The following is a 24,112-nucleotide window of genomic DNA, read 5'->3' as shown; positions in this document are numbered from 1 at the left end:
GGCGTGCTGAGGGAACACAGAGCGTGCAGATGTTGACGTTCCACAACGAAGGTTGTGCCCACATCCGCTCACTGTAGAGACGCGCTGTAGCCCATAGCAGGCGGTTTAAACCAACAGCACAACGCCAGGCACCAAAGCACAACAGATCTCCAGCACAATACACTTTCCCCACTAGTGGGACTCACACAAAAGAGCAGAGGCGGCCTGTGTAAGACAAACAGAGCCACAGTATTCTGTATGAAAAAACATTAATATCTTATTTCTTTGGTGACTTTTGGACTCTCTCTCTCTCTCTCTGTGTGTGTGTGTGTGTGTGTGTGTGAGAGAGAGAGAGACAGACAGTGACAGAGACAAACAGAGAGGGAGACAGAGAGAGAAAGAGATGGAGGGAGGGAGAGAGAGAGACTCGATGCAGAACTTAATTATGTTATATAGATAACCAAGAATTCTCTGGAAAGTGACTGCTACTTATGAGAAAGAAATAATATTCAATAGTGGATGGTTTTTCTGTAAAGCTTTTGTGAAGCTCCAGGAGCATTTAAAAAATAATTAAACATTTTCACAAATGGGAATTCTCTGCGAATGCTTTTCTGCCGGGTAGCCATTTGTCACAATTTCTTGACTCACACTTTAAAAATAGGCCAAGCACTTCTTGATACTTAAACTTATCACCAGCCAGCCAGATTTAGAGGCTGCAAAGCTGCCTAATAGCAGGTCTGTCTCACTCAATCGGTGGGCAAATGATGAGTGATTTTCAGTGAACTCTGCTCCATCATTAGGCTGTCCAAGAAAATTACACCCAGAATAAAACGATGGCCTGTTAAGTTTAGCCTCTCTCTCTTTTCTCTCTACTATCTCTTCTACCCCAAACACCCCAAATCTACCTGTATCATGCAGGCAGGCATTCAGAGCACCAAATGTAAGGAAGAGGCTGCATTTACACTGTCACAGTCAATCCACAGTCGATATGAGGAGGGAAGGGCACTATACCACACCGTGAACAAGCTCTCAATCTGATTTTGTCACGTATAATGATGACACAAAACACACACTGTCGTACATATTAGGCTAAAACACGGATTCACAGGATGGATTTGTAATTTTCTGTTAGTCAATCAAAATCCTGCACGAGGGTTATTAGCAGGCAGCAGTATGCCACTTGTTATCGCACATCATGCATTCACCATCATTTAAAAGCTCTCATTCAATCAACACAGCAGGCAACAGGATTTTTTTTTGACACGTCGATCAATTAACTACGCATGGTGTTATCTTTCAACCGGGGTGACAGACAACTTGAAAAAACACACGAATGTTCCTATAGGGACTCGTAGTGTCTGTGGTGCTAAAGAGCGATTTGTTTACTGGTTTATCGTACTGTATAGGATTGCCTATAGTATGTTTGTATAGTATTCTTCTTCTTCCTCATTATAGGATTACTACAGTTCTTTTTTTTACGGGAACTTTCACTTACACTATGGGAGCGTTTTTACTAGCACCAGCACCACTACTACAAGTCACGAGAAAACACACACAGACGCACGCGCGCGGGCGAACGCTCGCTCGCTCGCTCGCTCTCTCGCTCTCTCGCTCTCTCTCTCTCTCTCTCTCTCTCTCTCTCTCTCTCTCTCTCTCACTCTCTCAGACACACACGACACACGCACACTGTTCACATTAACAATATAACTTGCGTCAGAAACGCTGTCTTACCAGGTTTGTCACTTCGGCTCATTTGGCTGCAGCACCGACACGGCATTCCGTAGTAAATAGTGCAGATGAGCTTTTAAACAGCGTGTAAGAGTTGTTTACAAAGTTTCACCCTGAACTCCGATTGGTCCGAGTGCAGTGAAGGCGACGCCCCAAACCTCGGTCACAGGGCTGAGTCTCAAACGTTGCTTCCTGGACTCGCTGCCTTCCTGTACATAGACACGGAGGGAAGGACGTGAGCTGTTGCATCTGCATCTGAACGTGCGACTGCGCCTTCTGGCGAACTGTTGTGTTTCTGCTCTGCTTGGTTTCTGCTCTGGGACAGATGTTGAGGCCTTAAGGCTGCTTTCTCTGCGTGCAAGGCACATTCCGTGATATTATACTGTAGATAATAATGTTCTCATATAGCATCATAAACCGGTTTTGGAAAAAAGTCAATTACACTTGGGATAAATGCCAACAACATCTGCTCTATAGTTGTAAGACTGGCTGGATATAGCTGCAGAACTGGGATAATAAAGGAATAAGTGTTTGATTCTGGCACACTGGGATACACTCTGGAAATAGCTTAAATGAATACACCAAGTTTTGGTAGATCTTCTCATTGGTCAACTTACCTATTATGTGGAGAAAAAATCATCCATGTAAACTGTTTGCTCTGGTGCTCCATGCGAACAATCTAGCGTGAGTTGTTGAGTGATAGCAGGCGACTAGCACTATCCAAAGTAAGAAGACTGACATTTTAGAAATACAACATTGTTAGTGGTTTTAATTATATGGCCTATTTTGTAAATGAAATATCATTAACTCAATAGGCTATACTGATGTAAGTTAGCCAGGTTTATTTTTTGAACCAACAGGTGCACAATCACATATTCATCCGCTGCGCAGTCATTTTTAGCTGTGCACAGTCTCCCATTGACCACCACCTTCACTTCCTATGTAAACAGGGAAAGTAGTCCCTGGTAGTTCAAAGGAGTTGTTCATTTTTATATCGTATTTTGTGTACATTTTACTAATCTCCTATACAAAACTGCCAGACTTTGACCCATATCATTTAAGATTTCTTACCATTTAGCTTTAGAGCCATAACAAGTTCTTATTTTCTCACTTCTGAGATGGTGCTATTTGTCTACTATCACTCAACATAGCGTATACTAAAGTGTTAGCATGGAGCACCTGGAGATATAGGGATGATTTTGGTGTCAAAGTGCACATCACTTAACAGGTAAGTTGACCAACAGGCCAAAAACGTAAGGTATTCCTTAAGACCCCAAAAAGCTAGGAGTGACTCTGGTCAGCTGTGAGAACAACAAAGAAGAGTAACAATGTCTCACAACTCTCCAATTAGCATGACTTCTGCTGCCTGCCAATTTACACATAAAGCAGGAGCTCCCTGCATCACATGACCAAAAGTGCAGCGTTCCGCATGTCTTTCAGAGTCAAACGAAGCCAAGACATGAGGTGAACTTTTATACAGCTCCAGAACTGGCTGAAACCTCAATAAGGAAGTGCTGTAGTCTGGCACACATCACAGGACAATCACTCACAACAATCAGTAAGCCTTCACCCTCCTGCCAATATGTGCATTAACATTTTAAAGCCCATTTGTGGTAGGTAATTAAAGCACAGATTGATTGAAGCCACTTTCAAACCATTTTAATGACCTCTTATCTGCCAGTAGGCTACAGTTCAGCAGTGTGTGGAGAATACAAACTTTTGTTAAATTAATAGCACTCAATATTTTTCCCGTGTGCATACATTATGCACATATTATAGGTTTCTGTTATTGCTTTTCATGTGAATATCATATTTTCCATGTAATGAGAATGTAATGAGAATTTATATGAAAGTCTATGGATTATTCATACCCAGCTTGCCCAATTTAAGGTCTTGCATATTCTCCCTGCTTGCCTGGTGCTTTTCAATGAAAGTCACCTGTATTTCTAAAACCTCAAAGAACATTAGGGCTCCGGTTAATGAATATGAATTTCACAGGGAGACCCAGAAATAGAATTCACCACCTTGGTGGGCTTACACAATAAGTCTATTACAGCAGTGGATTTATCTGAAAGGCTTGCTTTGATGAGACACGGGGAAAATAATAATCTTGACGGTAAAAAAAAAAAAAGAAATGAAGAAATGTATTTCTTCACAGGCCCCATGGTGTCTGTGTGAAAAGGAGCAGGGAAGAGGGAGAGGAACTGAAAGAGGGATGAAATAGATGTGTTCATAGTTGAGATTAAAATTTCACATGCAATTAAATGGTCAGAAATCTGGGTGGGTTTAATGGTTTATTTTTTTCTTCTTGTTTCTCTCTCTTTCACACATACACACACACACACACACACACATATACACACAGAAGCGTGTACACACATGCCATGCCAAAATACACACAAAAACGCACACAACACTCTTAAGCTCTAAACAAATTCAAGCTCTCGAGAACCTTTTTTTCGAAAGCAATTTTGGCATGCTACAACAATTTACTCTTTCAATGCGGTACTGCCTGTTTTTGGCAGGAATGGTACAATATTTCAATATTTAAAGGGTCATTTTGTTCTCAGCCACAGTATGCCAGTATTCACAGCTGTATCATCAATTATGAAAACATGAACGTGAGCCTACTGTAATCACAGATCGGCTATACTGATCAAATATATTTGATATAAATATTCATGAAAGGATTCAATAATTAAAGATATGGGATAAACAGAGTAGCATTATCTTAAATTGGTAAAACTTAGAAGTCATTTTACAGGTTAATTATTAGCCCTATAAATTATGACTTTCCCATTACAACCATAACTGTCTGTCTAGGCGGTGGGCTGGTGATTGTGGGATGTGAGTTGACAATCACAGTGTGGATCTTGCTTAAGACTGGGAATGCCCCCTCTTAACATATCTGTTGCAAGAACAAGGAAATTTTCAGTCACAAGTAATCTTCATATACTAGAGGTGCCACTTTTTTAATGTTAGAAAGCGAGCTTGTTCTGTAAAGTGAACTGGTGCGGGACATTTTGCAGACCTTGGTGGAGAAAATACTCAATTCAGCAATAACCGTGTGTATTTTTCTAGCCTACCCAACAAGGTTTATTAGGCTTGTTGTGTTAAGGATATGCAGTTTCAGTATGTGATCTCACAAGCCTTATGAGAAAACACTACTGCGATGATGCCTTTGATTGCTCTTGTCCTGCTGTCCTATTGTTGCGTGCTGGAAATGGGGGGGTCAGCCCTTGCAGTCTAGTGTTTCTTAATGAGCGTGTCCAGGTTCTGTAGAAACAGTGCTTAGCGACAGAGAGTACGCTGAAGGGCAGCGAACAAGTCAAGGAACTGCAGTAATGAAATAAATGACATAATTTACAACCTTACAAAGCTACAAAGACAGAATGTCAACATCGGTCAACACTGGGATTGTTCTTGTTCATCTATATACATTACTATTATTACTTAATGATAATTTAACAAAACCTTTGTTCTTTTGTACTGAGAATGCTTGTGACTTTGTATTTTTAGGACCAATCTAGCAAGTCAGAATGGTCCATTTGACACTACTTACAAAAACGTCAATGGCAATATCGGAGAAACTCACTCTCCAGCAACAGGTAGTGTACTTTACACAACTGTAAAGATGTTAGATTCTATTCTGTTCTGTTCTATTCTATTCTTCACTTCATCTACCCTTCAGCTTGTGTCCCAGGCCCACACAGGCGTGGATGATGCCATCACACACCTGCTCCACAGGGTTTATTCCCACCTGGAGAGGCCAGGGAAGTACGGTGGCAATCATGTTTTTTGATTGCAGTGCTTTTACCTCCATCCAGAGGCTCAGAGTAACGCAGATGGACAACAGCATGGTGTCCTGGATTATGGACTATTAAACGGACAGTCTGCAGTTTGTCTGCCTCCAGAGCAGTGTGGTGGAAATGCTGCAGAGTAGCATGGGGACGCCCCGGGGCACCGTCCTGTCACCTTCCTTCTTCACTCTCCACACATCAGACTGCAGATTCGGCTCTGGGTCACGCCACCCAGCTACTGAGGACAGCTGTGGGTGAAGCTACAGACACCTGTCACCATCCAGGGCGAGGAGGTGGAGATGTGCGTCCCTGCAAGTAACTGCGGGTTCAGTAAGATCGACGACAACTTGGACTATACTGAAAACACGGAGGCAGAGTTGGCTGTTTTTCTTGAGGAGGATCAGGTATTTCAATACCGGATTACATGTTCTACTAATCTGTGGTGGTCAGCGCACCACTCTCTGCGGTGGTGTTCAAGGCAGGAGATGCAAACAGGATTAACTAACTAGTGAAAAAGGCCGGCGCTGTCTGGGGCTCCCTGGAGGCCGTGGCAGGAGGGAGGATGAGGACTAAATTGAGTGTTTTGATACATTTGCTTGCATGGTTTCTGATCTGGTCATATTTCAGGGGTCAGCTGGCAATGCACATACAAATCAGCACATTCTGTACACATTATCTACATCTGTAAATTGAATATACTGATAAGGTGAGTATTTTTTTTTACAACGCATATCTACAAGCCTAAATACTGTATTAATACTGTACATTTGTAGTACATTTGGCCCTCTGCAGACCTGTTAATGTGAATAAATTGCATATATTTGACATCCTGTATGTATGCTGTAAACTCACATATCTGTTCTCTTCGTATTCTCATGTCCTTATCATTATATATTGCATATATGTTGATATCTTTATGAAATTTTCCAGTTATTTTGTACTGGATTATTTCATATTTATGGCATACTTTTATATGGTATATATTCTGCATTCAATTTTTTCTACTGCTGTTATTTTGCACACCGTCATAATGCTGTAACCCATACTCTATCTCATACATCTCATTCATACTTTCTACTGAACATGTTCTGGTGTTAAAATTGTCAAGTTAAGTTCATTTGTATAGTCCTTAATCATGCTCACATTATGAGAACAATAAATGAAAATGAAAAATGTCAGTTGCTTATGTTTATATATCTTATCTTATCTTTCGTGCCCTAACTTGTCATCCAAAATAATCACTATGTACTTTACAAAGACCACAGGGCCTTTAATATACTCAAAATATATTGTGCTATATATTGTGTTGGATCTAACTATCAGATTCCATTTTCCTTTTAAATCAATAAAATGAAATAACATTACACCTCCTTGACAAAACAGTTATCTGTAAAGTTCAGGTCTCGATTTATCTGCATTTTGAATGTCTTCTATCTTATCTTATGCCCCTTATTAAAAATATGGGTTGAAATGTTTTGCTCCACTTTGCCCAAAATGTGACTGCACCATCAAATGGCTCCACTGGTCTCAAAGGAGCATATTAGCCCTCAGAATGGTCAGAATTATACATTTTGTGTCTGTGTTTTCCAGTTCCTCTCTCAAGAAGCACTAATAAATTGCAACATGAGCCAACTAGTCTATTCAATATTATCAAAAAGTTTGCACTCTTGACTCAAGGCTTACCAAGGCGTGGGCCAGATGCGAGAGGCCAGCATAACAGTCCAATGTAATCAGAAAAAGCCCGCACACTGACAAAACCTATTGAGGCTCATTGGATGCAAAAATAGATGATTTATTTACATAGTGAAAAAAAGTGACTAAGTGAGAAAAAAGGTGAATGTTTCGGTCCTCAGACCATCATCAGCACTACTTCCATGTTTTTCATGTTGGCTCTAAATAGGCAACCAACCTATTAGCGGTAGCCAATAGGAATGAGGCTGATGGGTGGAATCAATCAGTCAATCAGCCCATTAGCCATGTGGCCAAGAGGCCTACAAGGAAATACACACAACCCATACAAAAATATATATACAGATAATCAATAATTAGTGGTGCTGATAAGTAGTGCTGATGATGGTCTGAGGACCGAAACGTTCACCTTTTTTTCTCACTTAGTCACTTTTTTTCACTATGTAAATAAATCATCTATTTTTGCACCAATGAGCCTCAATAGTTTTTGTCAGTGTGCGGGCTTTTTCTGATTACATCCAACTAGTCTATTAACACCCTCTGAGAAGCCTGTATAGAGGTAGCTGTTTTGATTTATTCATCAGTCATTCTGTCTCCATCTCATGCCTGTTTGAAAGGAAACGGGGAGATATTACAATACAAATGGGTGATTTTTCAGAAATTATGCAAATCAATAAAATAGAAAGCAATATGAAAAAAGAGGTGATTGTTTAATTAGAGTGTTAAGCCACACAGTTCTGATCTTTGCCTCTAGCTATGCTAAGTTGGTTGCAGCAGTTTTCATGAGGTTGGGTTCTCTATTTCTAATCATGATGCTTAATCCACAGGCTCTCCTGAGGGTTTGGCTGCAGCACAGCAATTAATTAAATCAAAGAACTAAATTGGAATGAGGAAATGTTTGTTTTCCTTCTTAATCTTAATCTTTCTTTCTGAAGGAGAACATTGAAGGGAAATCGGACTATATGTTAATGCCTTTATGTGTTGATGGAAGATATGGATTAGGGGATGTTAATTATTTTCAGATTCCAGATACTACAGTAGGTCAGAGATGAGAAAGTTTAACGCCACACCAGGAACAGAATGGAGGGACAATACTAGAAAATTTTAATTAACTGGATGTGAAACTAACATGAGAGGGTTTCAACATTTTCAAGGCCTACATTATTGCTACAGTACAGTATAAAACCTTTCCAAAAACTTGCTGTAATGGACAAACATCGCTATATAATGTATATAATCAATGGTGCAACTGTGAACCCAGTGGAGTCATTCAAGTTCCTAGGGACCAACATCTGCAGCACCCTCAAATGGGATGAGAACATCTCCACTCTAATGAAGAAGGCCCAACAGAGGATGTTTTTCCCGCATCAACTTGGACAGCTCGACATGTCATGACCAATCCTGGTCCAGTGCTCCGGATCAATAATTGAAAGCTTCCTCACACCATCCATCACAGTCTGGTCAGGCAAGCCTGCCACGTGTCATCTGAGCGGCTGAGAGGGTCGGCTGCCCTCCATCACGGATCTCTGTAATGCCAGAGGAAGGAAAAGGACAAAGTTTGGCTACTACCCTCCAATTTCGGCGCATCAATGCCCGCACCGCCGACAGCTGCAACAATTTCCTCCCAATGGCGATTACCTTCCTCAACCAGTCCTACTAAGCCCCCACCTTCATCCCTCCCCATACCCGGACGCACGCTCTCACATGCACGCACACACAACACACACGAATGCACACACACATATATACACACACCACCCTGATCTGCCCATGGACACTTAAGTGCTAGTTTTATCTCTAGATCATAAAACTGTGTAATTCCACAATGGTCGACTCGTGATATAGATCAACTCCGATGTCTAGTCTGCTGGGCTGCTGTGAGAAGTGGTGAGAGAAGCGGGTTTGAAACAGTTTGATGCTTTTAATAGCTTCCACGCGTTGCTCTGTTGCCCGTGACCTCGACTCATTATAAGGGCGCATGCACACATCTCTCACATTTCACATTTCTCGATCTCTCCCTGCACTCGCTCGTCAGGAAATTGTCCACCTAACCATCCGCCCCAATACGCCTGAATGAGGACAGAGGGGGGAGGGGAGGGGAGGGGCGGGGGAGGGGAGGGGCGGGGGGAGGGAGGGATGGGCCTGAGGTAAAAAAAAACAACAATGCCGTCCCCCTGGTTGATGGCTGTTTGTCTGAGGTCTGCTCTGGGATGCCCAGGGAGTGCTAGCGGGCTAATTAGCACAGAGCCAAGTGCTTAATCCCCATCTAAGTCATTAGTCTGTGAAACAAACAGTGGTGCTCAGATTGAAGGTAATTAAGAGCGATCCCTGACACGCTGGCTAAGTGTTACATTCTTCTAAGCTCTGCTCCGCTGTCAAAACAACCCTTTAGCCTGCTTTCAGGAGCTCAGAAGCTTTCACGAGTGTGCACACAAACACGCATGCACACCCACGTGTTCACATGTGTGCACATACACACGCGCACACACACACGCACTCACACCATTTCCTAGCAGTGAAGACTGACAAGCGGAATTATGTGGGCCCTAAGCAGCACTGTAATGCCGCGCTGAATATGTAATTTAATGATTGCTCTCGCTCTGTTACTCTCTGTACTCCTCTGCAATCATAATCCATTCTTTTCTTTCATTTATTCCCCCTTCTCTTATCCCTGATTTTAGTCATGCCTGACATTCGACACCATTATATTTAACTGCCTGGATATTACAGCCAACTATGAGCAGGTGCTGTATGTTCTCTGCGGACACGTATCCCAGGATGCCTGTGTGATATTTATGATTCACAATTAAAGGCAGTGAGAGAGAGAGAGAGAGAGAGAGAGAGAGAGAGAGAGAGAGAGACTGGAGGCAGCTCTATTTGACTCATCATATTTAATTTCTGTGCTTGTTATCATTACTGAGTAATTCGATCAGTCTCACCTCAGCACCTTGATTGCGGCGTGTAAACATCAACTCTGCCCTGTGGCCAGACATCAGGATCATAGCAATCACTGGTTGGGAAAAGGAGCAGTATGGGGAAAAATAAATGCTGACACACACAATGACATATTTACTTTGTGACAGCAGACAGAGTACACACTCTCAAATTGAACAGCCTATGAATGATTTCATTGCTGGTGATGTCTGGCATAAGAGATGCAGTGTTTCAAGAGAATACTCTTACTGTCCTTATCTTATCACAAGCGATATTTGCATTTTTTATGTAGTGGAATATGTCATTGCTTTTGTGTGTGGGCATTTACTTACTTTACTTTGCTCCCCAAATACACAGCATGTTAAATGGTTGAGGACAAGAAATCCATTACTTCTAATCTCTCTGACTCGCTCTCTGAGCCACAGTAGCTATATCTGCCTCTCTGTGATATGAGGGTGGATGCACCTCTAACTTGCAAGCTGAGAGCGCAATGCTCCACAAAATCCAGCTGTAATGCTACAGCATGCCCAGGGTGGGGCTTGCACCGGCGACCCTAGGAGTAAGAGTCTGTAGCGTCACCAGGCGATCAACTGAGCTGGGCTCTCTGCTGCCCTCCCCTCAGGGCCTCCTACATCTAGCAATCAAATCAATTCCACTACCAGAAAGTGAAGCTTCTGAGGGTAAAATCTGTCAACAAGTACTCTTTCTGAGCGATAACGCATGGGGAGAAAATAGATGGATGCCTATCTAACCCATAGTCCTCCTTTTACCAGACAGGCATGTTTTCCAGCTCCTGTAAACTACTCACTCATAGGGAAAAGCATTCTGTCTGAACCATTCATTACCCTTTGAAATTTGAGAGGATAAGAATTGTTACAGTTTTAACATGACATTTAACATTTAACCATTATCGCTGAAACTGCATGGCAAGTGTGGTATTGTATGTTCATGTATTAAGTCATTTACCTGCCCTTTGAAATAGCCAAGTATCATTAGTAGATGTAAGATTTAAGTGTCTTAAATTAGGCAAGGATGAAACAATTTTTCAGCTTTACTGAAGCTGTTACAGGGAGCCCGGTGGTTCAGTGGTTAGTACTGTATATTTATGTGTGTGTGTGTGCATCTGTATGTGCTTATGCAAATTAAACATATGCAAATATATTACTTAAGACAGAGTAGGAACAGCACATTGACTTCAGCGAAGTCCGCACAGATAGTTGAAGTTGGTAAAAAGAACCAAGAAAATAAAAGAAAATCCAAGGCAATCCCGAAAGAAAACAGTTAAACATTTATTTGAGAAGACTGCCTTGGATTTTTCATCCTTCAACCACAGGTGTAATATTCTAGCTCCATAGCTCCAGTGTTCGTGCTCCATCCAGTGTGACACATCGTGTGCATGTGGATGTGTATTTGTTTACTCAGACATATTCAGTATTTGCGAAGAGCTGTTTGATGTATGAGTTTGGCAGCAGCTGAGCGCTCTGCTTCTTGGGCCATGCCCTTTCTATAGTGGCGCTATGGTAACAAATGGCCATGTTTATGAGCTGTGATGGCCAGAGCCAGTAGTGCCTGCAGGTGTGTGTCACTGCCAGTAGGGGGAGGAAGAGCACAGGGAGTGATAGGTGAAACTCTCTGTGGCATGATGCTTTGGTCACAGAAAGCACGGGGCAGATGAAGTCATCTGTTTACAAGATGCATACATGAGTAAATGGAAATCTTCCCCTCTCTTTGTTTCTGCCTCGCACTCTGTCTGTGTCACGCTGCTTTGCTTGCCCTCTCCATCGTTGCACTTTGTTTCACACACAGACATACTGAAGGCATGTATGCATAATAAGTAAAAGGGGCGTTCCCAACCACATCAGTCATAGAAATATTTGCTAATATGCAACTCCTACATAAAGGACTAGAATCAGAGCCCGTTCACGTGTCTGTGCCCGTGTGTTGGCGCACGTGTGCATGCATGCGTACATGCTGGCTGATTCTGTCTTCTCACAAAAGGAATGTTTTCCTGATTTAAGTCTTTATTTTGCAGCAGGTAGACATGATGTTTACGAGCAACGCAGACGCGTCTCACAGGTCTTTTTTTTTTCTTTCTCAGTAAACAGAATCCTTCATCTCACCAGGGGTTCCAGTGCAGCAGCAGAGCTCAGGTGCATTCAGACCACCCACTGATCCATCTGGGCTGCGAGGATTCATCTGTTACACCTTCTATCCTCCCAAACAGCTGTACCAGATCCTGCTCAGAGAGGGAGGTAGCAGAGAGAGAGAGAGGGTGGTTTTGTTTATGTAATTGCTCCTCCACTGCTTCTCCATCAATTGACACGAAAGGACAAAATGGATAGGCTGAATGCAAAAGTGATGGTGAATGGAGATTCATGTAATACACTGGGCCTTGACAAATCAGAGATGCCTTCCCTCGATTGACATCACCTTGAGCCATACTGAATAGCTAAGGGTGGTCTGCTGATTAGACCTACTGAAAGGAGCAATGGAAGGAGGTCTTGGAGGGTCTTGTACATCCCCCAAAACAAGCAGAGTGAAGGAGGAGAGATTAGCAGCAGCTCATATACCGGTATTGAATATATTGGATCAGGAAGGTAGAGGAGGACACATCCACTCAGTTTACCAGCCTTTTCTTAGTTGCAGAATAGAGTTTACCATTTTAGGCTGACAAAGGGTAGGGTAGGTGAAAATGCCCCCACCGCCTCCTTAACATTTTCCCTTTCCACGGGTATCATGCTTTGAGAAATGTATCTGAAATGTAGATTACATTCGAAAGTAGTATTTGAACCACACATAATATGAGCAGCATGTCCCTGAAAAATATTCTAGGGAAATAATCAGAGAAAAAAGTCTGAGAAAAACTGAGAAATTTGCATGGTTCATGTGGTTTTTCTGAAATCCTCATATGACAAGAGGAGGATTTCAGAAAAACCACATGAATTCCATGTGACAACGTGTTTCACAGGTGATATTATGTGATGTCATGTTGTTACATATGTGACACCATGAAAATCATACATGTGGACTCATGTAAGCACATGTGATGACGTGACATATTTTCACATTAACATACGTTAACACGTTAACATATAATGTGAAGATATTGTAATCATGTGATATTTTTGCACGTGGAATCATACAAGCACATTCAAAATAATTACTGTATCTGACAATGTATCTTCATGATTGTAATAACCTGTTGAAATCGACCCACCCCCGCATGTATTTTTTTACATGTGGCTGGCACATGTCATGTGAACTCACATACGGTCATGTGGACAGTTCACATGTGATCACGTTAATGTTTATATGTGAAATCCATATTCTGAGCATAGATAATGCTCAGAATATAATGCTTTCAGAATATCTTATTGATTTTTGTTTATATTGGCTGTTGTTTGCCCCATGATGATCACTGGCTGGTCACAGTTTACCCTCCTTTATGTTTACCACTGCATCAGTGAAATGGATGTAATGATTAGATGGGGAGGGACAGATTAGTGGGGAAGGATACTGTGATCAGGGTGAAGTAAGTCAGTTGATTACACAGAGCTCTCTGCTTCTGAAACTGTCAGGTCCGGTTGCAGAACAAATCCACTGATGTGGCGTCTGGAATTAGAGAGGGGGCGCACATCTTCCATCAGCAGAATCCTGTTCACTGGTCTCTGCAGTCCGCACCTGTATGCTGCTGCCAATCCAGCCTGTGGGAGTGATGGATCTAAATTTGGCATAATTGTACCATAAGTGCCCTTCAAATTACTTCGCTCAGCATAAAACCTTTTTATATCAGGACAAGTATTTTATCTTAGAAAAAAATACATTGCAAAGATAACAACAGGTATTTGATAAGTTACAAACACTTATTTTATTATCTTTTGTCTGCAGTTATTTGCAATTTGAACAATTGTTTTGATAAAACGGCTGCTATGCAATAACTCATGAATAAATAGACAAATATACAACACTACATACACTGGCTCCAGGATGACTTGCAACCCGCTGAACAGCCAGCCGTTGTGTGTGACATTATTCCAGCTGACTTCAAGCCGAATTGGTCGTTGAAGCAGATTAGTCTATCATGATAGGCTTGCTTTAGTGTTACCGTCACCATGAAATGAAATATTACTTTTTCACCTTGCTAGCTAATTCTCTATATATAACATACATCTATTTATCAATAAATGCCAAAAAAAAACGTCATTTTGTTTCTCACATTTGTGAGAGCTACAGCATTTTTGAACTCTTGCGAACATTTCCTCCCTGCATTATGCCCCGTCCCAATGTCCTGTTTCAACCAGAAATACATCAAATTGCGGAAGCAAGACACCATTCATATGCTGCTTCCTTGCGACTTTAAATACAGGCACTGTGACATTAGTCAAGCAAAATGAAATCAAACAATTTTGAAGCATTCAAGCAACTATGAGCAGGTATGGGGGAAAACAGGGATTTAAAATTGAGAGTGCGCCCAAGATACATAACAAAAATTGTAGAAATTCATTGCAGTTACTCTTCCAGTGATTACAGTATATATTTACTTAATAAACTATAAAAATGTATTGTTGTAACTTAATTATATGAAAATGGATTCATTAGTTCAACATCCCTGCAAGGCCTATTTTTTTTAAAGACCAAACCAACTGAAAACCACAGCAGACTGACCTCTTGCTGTAGTACCATTTGGGCATTTGCTGAGCCCCACTAAAGTGTGGAGAATGTGTGTTCACCTATTTAAAAGGAACAATTCTTGAATTCACCTCTTTTAGCACAAGCTTTATAACCATTCCTTGCACATAACAGCAGTCACATTTAATAGAGGAAAACGGTGCGGCTGTTTGGTTTTTGCCCCTCATGCACAAAACAATCCAATCACAGGGCAGAGTTGCTAGAGCTAGAGTTGACCATTTTTTTCTATCTACAGGTATTTGCTATTTGGATAGACTTAAGGAATGAAAAGAATTCAGCAACTCTTGGGGAACAATTTGGCAAAGCTTTAATTTTAAAATACGCATTTCAGCTGCAATAGCCTTCATCGGTGTTACAGCATAACATGCACAGTCAACAATAAATATGTTCAGTAGCATCCAAAATGGCTACCTCAGAGAAAGAGAGAGAGGGGGGGAGAGGAAAAAGAAAGCGAGATCACCTGCTCATCTGTCTTTTGTCATGTCTGGACACTGAGGTAGAGGCCATATTACAAAAGAACACAACAAGCTATGCAAGCAACTTCAAAAAGGAAGAACTCAACACAAGAACATGAGAACTCAACATGCACAGCTGTAATCAAATGAAGCTGGTTCCACTTTCATTCCCAGTTTCACTCGTATTATTTTTGACTGTAGGGGTAATTTCAGAGAGCGAGAGAAAAAAAAAAAAGTAGTTAAGGCTTTGGTTAGAATTGGGCAACAGGTACCAGTGACTCACTCTCTCGTAACTGTTTTTAGTTTAACCGTAATTTTAGTGGTTTGCGCAATCTGCCATAGGTGCAGGCTGAGTGTTATGTGACTGATTACACTTCTGTCCTACTTACCTGGATTGTGTCTGTCTCCCAGCGGGGAACCTTGTTAGCCCTGTTCTTGCGGCTGCAGGGTCCAATTGCTAGTTCTGATTACGCCATGCCTTGTTAGTTGTCCTGATTGTCATCATCATCTTCCTCATCAGTGCGCCTGTGGAACTGATAGTAATTGTAATTGCCTGCTTAGTGGTTGAGTGTGTGCCTTTTTCTGTCCTGCCATGGCTGCCTGTTGCCTCAGATAATATGTAATTAGCTGGACAATCTCGGGTCTTTCGAACTTGTTTGGGCTTGTTTTTTTAAATTTTTTTATCTTACACTGAGTGAAAACGTAGTTAACTTACTAAGGCTTGCATGGAAAGCAAGACACGCACACACACACGCACACATAATTTGACAATTTTCTTCAACATGCTTTTGAATTGATGTGCGACATGTGACACATACGTATGTGGGACATGTTTCAACCTCAAAAACATCCCAGTTCTATGCCAGGCTGGAACACACATGCAAAGAAGGGTAGTAATAATAATAATTACACATTTCCTTTCTACCACAATTTTCATTAAAAGCAATTCGCAAATAGCTACAGAAAAAAAGGGCATTGCACTTAAGCTTGGATGCTGGACAGGGAGGAGAGTCTGTTTTGCAAAAAAAGATATTTGCTGTCACCGGGGATAGATTATTCAACCCAGAAGCCCCAGTCATAAGCATTTCAAGTGCAACAGAGGCCCACCCTGTGCTGCCTATACTTTGGGTTAAATGTGGATTTAACAGACAATCAGGGATTTACCACACATAAATACAGACAAAAAACAAACAGATTTCCCACAGTTTCATACTGTTTCTTCCTAATCTATCTACCACAGTTTCAACTTTTTCAACTCCTGCAAATTTCTTGAGTTGATTGTATATCTGATATTATCTTGTATATCTCATCAAATAAAAAAATAATCACAATTAGCCAATGATTATCAGTTTGACATTTCATTCTGATTTGAATGCAAGTTAATTGACCTTATCTCTAGTATCTACTGTATTTGGGGTAAAATTTGAACCAGTGCAGAGGGTTTTTCTCTGCTGGCAAAATAATATCTAGAAAGCCTTCAAGCTATTTCCTATTCTCTGCACTGTAGTAAACTTCTGTGATATTTAGCCAGACAGAGACGCTGAAACCCTTCTGCTTCATATCTGTTTCCTGCTACTGCTAAACTCATCTAATCCGACTCACTTCACACGCCAGCACAAAGTGATTCAGAGCAAAGAAACATTTGATGGATGTGTTCAAGTAGCCAGTCAAAGGCACACCCACATATACTAAGTGACAGTTCCCTTAGTGAGGAAAAAAAACACACACTGCAAGTGACAATTCAAATCGTGTTGTTTTCATTTGACTGTTTTTCATCTACCGCTGTGCTTTTTATGTGTTACCGCATTCTAAACCTTTTCAAAACCCCACTGAGAACATCTGAGAGCATATTTTCATTAATATCACATTTGAATGTGAAAAAAAGAAATGTGTCCGCGCCGTAATGCATTGAGCACAGAAATGTAAACAGAGGTATCATTCTGACAGGCTCATGCTGTGTAGAAAAAAAACTTGTAATTAGCACTGTGGATTGCAGCACTTTCCACTTTCCACTTTTAGCACCTTCTGCAAGCCAAAAACTATAGACATGATTCCTGAGAGTAATGTTTCAGATGTTGCTTAAATGTGTGGTGTTTTGATGTGTTTTGACTGCTGAACCACCATGGCTAAGAATCTGCTGGTCCAATCATAATACTGACAAACAAATGACTCATTTACTGTAAAACAGAATATTAGGCCAACATTGTCAGTTTAAATGGGTTCCTAATAGGTAAAACACCCATAAATTAACAGATTATAATATCTCCACCATTGAGAAGTCAAATAGTTGCTTTGATCCATTTTTCTGTTTGAACTGCACCATCTGTGAACACATTTTCTTCATTTGTGGAGGGAAATTGAGCAAAGTCATACCACCAGTTTCATACTCTCAAGAAACAGTAGTAGTAATAGTAGTAGTAGTTCCAGTAGCAGTAGTTGTAGTAGCAGTAGAAGTAGTTGTTGTAGTAATAGTAGTGGTTGTAGTAGTCATCATAGTAGCAGTAGTAGTAGTAGTAGTAGTAGCAGTATTATTAGGTGCCTGGGAGCTGGTCTAGAGCGTTCATGTTCATCTGTGTGTTCATCAGTGCTGCTGGGATCTGTGGCTGCGTCTGTGAGGATGTACGCACAGGATTAGCTCTGATGAGATGCCAGATGGTGTTGAGATCGGACATGTGAGCATGTGTATATTTACTGTTGCTCTATGCCACTCCAATAATGCATATGCCCCAAACACCTAAAAATAACTAGCACACTTGTTAGTAGTACTGTAGTGGTAGTAGTAGCAGTCGTAGTAGTATGAGTAGTAGCAGTAGTAGTAGTTGTAGCAGCCGCAGTAGTAGTTATAACAGTAGTAGTGAAAAATACCCCATGGCAATTGTATGTCCCCGTCGGAAGGTCTCATATTCCCTCCACCACCAAAAAAACAAAAACAACCAACAACCAACACACACATAGTGCTTCAGTGTTAAGCTTCAGTCTTACACAGTCAATCTACAATGAACAATGCAATCAACTACATTATGCACACAAACAGAACTGAGAATGGACCCTATTGGCCTTGTCTTTTCAATTTGTCCGATTTATAAAACCCTGTTTACTTGGTGTTTACGCATTGTTCCATTTTATAAATCTCAATCATCCTGAAACTGCACATGTGCACAAGCCAAATGCCCACTCCCATAATTAGGTGTTATCCCATAATTGGATGTCGACACACCCCTGTTTTTTTCTTTTTTAAGACTATTTTTTTTGGGCATTTAGAGATAGTAGAAAATGGAGAGAGACAGGAAAGACTGGTAGAGAGAGGGGTCCTAGGTGGGACTCAAACCCAGGATGTCACGGCCACATAGTACATGCCCTAGACCACTGAGCCACTAGGATGCCCCAAAAAACCCCTATTTAACCTGGTTTGTAAAAAAAACTGCACATCATTGTCATGGGCCAGAACATAAGCATGGTCTCTAAAGACTCCTTGCCTTAGTCTTGCATTGGCAACATCCTTTAACAGCACCAAAGCAGCCATTGTATCGTTACACACAGCCATTGTGCACCACTATTGTGAACCATAATAGACTATTTATCATCCGATATGTGCGTTAGTCTAACTCCACAATACTGTGTGATTTAGGTGATAATATGTATCCTATTTACTCTCACTAGAATAAAAACAGGCTGGTATAAAAAAAATACATCAATCGAACAAATGCACCTATAAATGTTATCATCATGAAACTCTATCGAGACCTAATAGACTACGAGTTTAAAACTTCAAATATAATGTTGATGTTTGTGTTCTGTATTCACTGCTTACACATCCGACCCCAGGTGCCCAAGAGTTGGAAAGACAAAGTCCTGCTTTAATGCAGGATCTCACATACGTAGGACTTGTTAGCCCTATAGCTTAGCTTATTTTCCCTTCGACATAATTTCCTGACCTGATGAGCAGAGCGATAAATCCTGTCTCGTGTCAAGTGTCATCGGAGGGAAAACTGCACTGTTGACTGTCTATCTGACCACCTTCACTGACAGTCTTAGCTTGTTTTTCATGTGGTCTTAGCCATAAGTCTTCAGAGTACCGTTTTTACCCCTTCTGAACTATTATGTTCAAAATATAAATTATCAACACCTGGTGCAAACATATTATGTGTAAAAAGTCTTCATAATTAACTGTTTTAATAAACTTTTTATTTTTCTATTAGAACTGTTCTGAGTGATTATCATCCTAGCGGTCTTCAGTGATGGAACACAAGTGTACAAAGTTATATAATTCCACTGCTTCTTTCCTTTTTACTGGGAATCTCTCAAATTGTCTGTGGGCAGCAACACTTTTCACTTATGAAATATGCTTCTCCAAGCAAGAACTGCAGAAATCCATTTAAGTGCAGCCTTGGCTTGTTCTTTGATGTTACCCAGATAATGAGTCTTGTGAGTAGCATTGGTGTACTACCTGGTAAAAAAAAAAAATCATACATCATTATACCGTGCAATATGTTTATTCAACAAATGAACCTTTACTGTGACAAATGCTGTAGTAGAAAAAAGAGAGTAAGCAGGTCAAATGCAGAAAATAGAAAAAAGCAGTCTGAGACAGGAAGTTTTACGTAAATAAAGTGACAGCTAAACGAATTGGATGGTGCCATGTGATCGGATGTAAAACACGTGCGTCTTGTTTGTATTGGAGTGAGGCTTATCAGTTCAATATTCTCATTATAAACAAACATTTGGAAAATCAGAAAAGTGGGTACAATATTCTAAAACGTCAACTCTCTGCCTCAGATAAATAGAAAATTGGGATTTTACATTGTTTTTCTAATGTCGTTATCCTTGTACCAGAGCAACCTGAGGTCATCCCGGTGATCTTCTCGGATGATGAAGCAGTAAAACATCTGGTGTATGTCTGCAGTTATTGCTATTGGTTCTTTTGTGGGTGGTATACACCAAATATTTACATTCCAATATTAACATTCATCTTTGCTCTTCAAAGGTGATGCTGGTTCCGTCTGCTCATATTTAAAGACCTTATGCATAAAAGAAAAGCCTTGTCTTCAACAGAGCGACCGTGCCAAGGCTAGCCATGGTCACATCTTGGCCTGGAGTCTGAATACAGTGTTGAAGGCAATGACTCTTCTAAAAATGAAAATTCCGTCATTATCTACTCAACCCCATGCCAGTTGAAACTCTGGTGAAGCATGACTCAACAATCAAAGAAGTGAATAGAAGTTTTTGAGGACCAATCTTTAGAATTTTCATTTTTGGGTGAACTATTCCTTTAAGCCGTACAGTACAACTTTTAGAACAACTGAACAATTGAAACAACAATGGCAACATCTTTTCAGTAGTAATATAAATAAGTAATAATTATTTGACTTACCCTCTGTTGCTGATTTATGGCCACAGCATCAGTCAGGCTGTTGTTTGTCTCTCTGGTCTCTGCTTCAGAGAGAAAGGGTCTTTAAACCTAGGATCAACAGCTGATGCCATGAACAGTGTCTCCCTCTCATTTGCCTCTGTCTTTCCCAGATCTTGGGCTATGGCAGCCTGGGTGTTTTTCACTGTCTGCGAGTCGCTCAGAAATTACTCTGTGTCACACTCTGTGTATCACAATGAGTTTCGCATGAGGTGACGCTGGGATAGAAAGAGTAGGGACACGCTCCTCTGACATGACCAAAGTGGCATCCTTCATTGGCTTGAGTACTTCCTCGGCACATAGATGTCAGCCTTGCACAGTGTGAAGATGTCCTTTTCACTCTTTCTGACCTCTGCTGCCAGGAGCGCAGCGCAGATGGCTGGTTGTCGCTCTAAAGATCTCTCAGTCATGTCATAAGAGTTATTCCACCTGGTGACAACGTCTGTGATCAACCAGTGTTTTGGCAGACAGAGAAGGTCTTGTTTTAGTTTAAACTGGGTGCTGGCTATTGTGTTGAGAAGCAAGATTTAGGCTTGAAACACTGAAGTTGGGTCATGTTTGCAAGTCCAGATACGTTGTCCGTTACCATGGCGGGTTCTTTTGCTTCCAAATTCTACTCAGTAACCGTTTCCTCCAATAGCCCTGCAATATTCTCCCCAGTATATGGCTGTCATGCATGGTTCTTGTGTGCAGCACATGAGAATCCAGCTTCCACTCATCCGTTATGTAATGGGCTGTAATGGTAATGTTGATTCTGTAGCCCTCGATTTCCAGGCGTCGCATGTCAAGGTGACTCTCCGTAGAGCCGGGAGATTCTAGCACTGCGGTTTTCATCTCGTCGTATAACAATGTTGTAGTGGATGCACCTTCATCATCATCATCATCATCATCACACATCTGGAAAGGCCTTGCATCCTGTGTGAGCCTCTTCCCTGATAACAGATCAGTGGTTGGAAAGTGGTTGGATCATAAAGGAGGCCACTGACCTCTTGGTAAATTACTCCATTTTCACTCTTCATGGATGGTACCAAGAAACAGACTCGGTAAACAACCATAAAACACCAACACACAGCCTTGTCTCTGATAAGCCCCTATAGGCGCCAGAGAGTCTGAAGTGACACCCATTGGAATGCCAAAATCAGAAGAAATCCGTGATACAGACTCATGAAAATTTGGGTATCACATTGTGATGGACTTTAATGTATGTCTGTTATTTTGTGTGTGACTGTGATGTTTTATATGATAGTTATTCATAGTATTCAAGTTCTGCATCTTTACATGGGGCTTAGATAGCCATGTTTAATATTAAAATACTCAGTAACATGCGCTGAATGTAATCTTGTTAATGTTATGACGGTAAAGTATACTGCATAGAACTGGGATACAAAACTAAAGCTTTGAGCATATGAAATGAGATTTTTCCCGCTGTAACACTACACACACCAGCCCACACACACGCCCCCTCACACATAATAACAAAACCATGTGCACACATGCCCAATGCGGATTTCACACCTACGTGGTCATGAACACGTTACAGTAAATCTACACAATTTTGCCTCCAACTTTGTCTCTGAGACTTTGTCTCCGAGATTTTATTCAACATCAGCTCCACGAGCCAAGAAGAGAATCTGCTTCACCTTCCAACTGGTGAAGTGTGCCTGCCGCATCTGCCTGACAAACACACACACAAACGTCTACTCAGCGTGTGTGTCCTGTGCCTGCTAAGACATCGCTATTCAGCTAAACCGCAAAATTTAACAATCATCGGATCCGCTGGTCGGCGAAAACCTTGAGAGACCAGCACTTCATTTATCCAGAACTTCGAGTGGGTCAGCCTGAGAGACCCACACACCACCAACTCGCCAAGTGTGCAGCCTGCTCTCCTGCCCTGCCGAGTTCAACTCAGAATCGTCGTTGGATCTTCATCACCTACCAGGCCCGTCGAGCTGAGATTCTTCACAGCCTCCCAGACTGCGTGCCTCGTCTTCCTCCGGTCCCCGTCTGTGGCATATGTACGATCATTGTCCGCTGGGCATCACTCATACACTACACATAGTTACTCCATTACATGACACTCCATATCATTCACTTAGTGTCTCCCTATGATTAGCAACTCAGCGCTCTGCAAGTCTGTGCATAGTCAGTTATAACTCCGTTATTGATTATTCAGCTTATTCAGTGTTCAGATATTGTTGCCCTTTAGTCCCGCTTCTTAGCTGGTTTATATCCTCCATCCTTCAATTTATACAATTGTGTATGTTGATTGCCTCATCACTATTATAAGCTCATTTATTCATGTTACTCATTCACCACATTTCAATCGTATCTACCTCATATGCTTTTATTGATTTCACTGATTATTGAGTGTGCTTTAGTAGAAATAAATATATTCATTCACATAAAGTCCTCTCCTGTGTTTATTGTCTGGGTTTAAATTCAAGCAAGCTCGGAATTCATTCCTTCAGATGAGACCAGTTGATATTGTCTGCTATCTGGTGCCCCGTTCTTTAAATTCTTATTGAAGCTAACTCTAAATTGTTTTGATATCAGACACCATCAATACTCAACACCTACTACAATGTGTTGTCGGGTGAGTATAGTGTTAAGAGGCTCTATTGTATTCACCATATTGTGAAAGCCTTCATTCTGCACAACACACAAAAGGCGCAAGTCTTTGCAAATTAAGTAAAAGATAGAAGTTGACGGTAACTTTGATGTAATAAACTGTCCGAATGTGAGTTGTGAAGGATCCACGGGTTAAGCATTAGCCGCTTGCTCTTTTAACATCTGGATGGTACCTCCACAAGTGTCCTCTCAAATTTGTTGTCCCCAGAGTATTTAGTATTTAGTTTTGGCATGGCGGCATAACCCTTGTCTATCTCCCGAGAGACCTCTTTATTGTGGAACCCAAAATGAGCCCACACTTCAGCCTTGGTCTAGCTCTCCCGGTTTCAGCCATGACCGGGTGTTTAAACACAAGACAACAAACTACATATTCATTAACTAAATGTAATAATCTATTAATTTAATACTGATACTGTGTTTTGACAATCTATACAGTATTCAAAGTATTCTGTTACATCACCACACGCTCATCTTGGTAGGAAAATAACAGGTGATTGTAATCAAATGACAGCCACAGCCAGTGAGCTGTGTATATGGTAAAGCACCATATTAGTAGGAAATGCATGTGACATCATGGGAACACTATGAATTGCAAAACATAGAATCCAGATACTCAAGTGTACTGATATTTTCTTACACTCCTCGCATGGGTAATGTCTCCGTCTCTCTCCCTGTCATGCTGTTCCACCATTGTAGAGGGCTCTGTATTACCAGGGGCTGGCCCAGGGTGTAGAGCTGAGATGTGTGTGTCACTGTCACACTCCGTACATTTCAGCACAACTTGACAATTCTTTGCCAGGTGC

At 41.2% G+C, this 24,112-nt stretch overlaps 1 long non-coding RNA gene across 1 annotated transcript in view; it reads right to left on the bottom strand.

Annotated features, from left to right (window-relative positions):
- The window catches only part of LOC139924009 (uncharacterized), a 94,716-nt gene extending 92,897 nt beyond the window's left edge, over nucleotides 1-1,819 (bottom strand). The window contains exon 1 of the long non-coding RNA XR_011785221.2: nucleotides 1,711-1,819. This is a non-coding gene — a long non-coding RNA (uncharacterized LOC139924009). The remainder of the gene's footprint in view (nucleotides 1-1,710) is intronic.
- Nucleotides 1,820-24,112: the final 22,293 nt, after the last annotated feature.

This window comes from Centroberyx gerrardi, chromosome 4, assembly GCF_048128805.1.
Source record: "Centroberyx gerrardi isolate f3 chromosome 4, fCenGer3.hap1.cur.20231027, whole genome shotgun sequence".
NCBI lineage: Eukaryota > Metazoa > Chordata > Actinopteri > Beryciformes > Berycidae > Centroberyx > Centroberyx gerrardi.
This window is presented reverse-complemented; position numbering and strand designations above follow the sequence as displayed.